This window comes from Lissotriton helveticus, chromosome 6 (genome assembly GCF_964261635.1).
Source record: "Lissotriton helveticus chromosome 6, aLisHel1.1, whole genome shotgun sequence".
Taxonomy (NCBI): domain Eukaryota; kingdom Metazoa; phylum Chordata; class Amphibia; order Caudata; family Salamandridae; genus Lissotriton; species Lissotriton helveticus.
Genome location: NC_136067.1, coordinates 2,072,810,932 through 2,072,812,141, shown reverse-complemented (window position 1 = coordinate 2,072,812,141; position 1,210 = coordinate 2,072,810,932).

Here is a 1,210-nt window from a genome sequence, read left to right as displayed (position 1 = left end):
TTGTAAAGACGTTGCCATGTTTCATTGTTGTAATTACATAGAAAGGTTCTTCATATGCTCAAAAATGCATTCACTTTCATATAAAACAGCTCCACACCAAGGATTTATGTGGCTTGTGGGAAAGGTAATTGTGTGGCCCTGTATTGCACAGTAGAAAAGTATCCCCCTGTTGTACAAGATGAGGATATAGGACCTCACTTCAGAGTTCCATCACCATATTAAGGAACTCTGATCTTATTTTTCTGTATGATCATGTAACTTTTCAATGGTTTACAATATCCTCATACTGTACGGCGTTTTAAAAAATAATGGCATATGCCATAATATGTATTTATTTATTATTTGTAGGACTGCTTATTACAAGAATATGGTCATCACAATTGAGCGGCCAATTCCGATGTCGGACGGACCGACCGACCTGCTGTCGTCGGTTACAGCCCTGCTAGTACGATGCAACTGAACAGGGTTTGTTTGCATTTGTATACTTACCAATACAGGCATGCATTCTGAGTGGAAAGCAGGGGTGCAGTTCATCCCTGCACCCTGTGACCGGCACACCAAGGTGCCTGACACCGGGTGCAGCGATCAACTGAGGGGCACCAAAGGTGCCCCCAGGCTGCCATCTGGCAGCCTCACACCCATGGGGGCCCTGCTGGGGGTCCCCAGACACAGCTTCCAAATGCCTTTTCATGCTGGACACACTGGCACGAAAAGGCAGTGAAAAGCTGCCATCTACTCCCTCGGTCGTAAATAGGCGAGCGGGGGAGTACTGAAGGATTTCCGGACAGGCTCTCCGAGACTGTCGTCCGCAATCCGGAAATCCAAGTCGGATTCCTTTCCGACCGAGCCCATCAGAATGGCTCAGTCGGAAAGGAATCCGGCCCGCACATTCCGGTTTGGTGGAAAGGGCTCCGAACATCGTTCGGAGCCCTTCCGACCGAAATCGGAATCGCCCCCTAAGTGGTGGAATATTTTTCCTTTTGTTTTTGTGTCATATGTTTGCAATATTAAATAATGAACCATCAGGCATGCGGCCAAAGCTAGACCTCTATTGGGTTAGCAACTACTTGTTACATTGAGGTAGCAACATACTTCCTTTCTGCATATCCACAAAAAACATTCTTTGAACCAGGCAAGAAGAATTTTCCCCTACTCTTTAATATTATGTTTTAAAATGATCATAGAAAACTTATCACAACATTGGGCATTT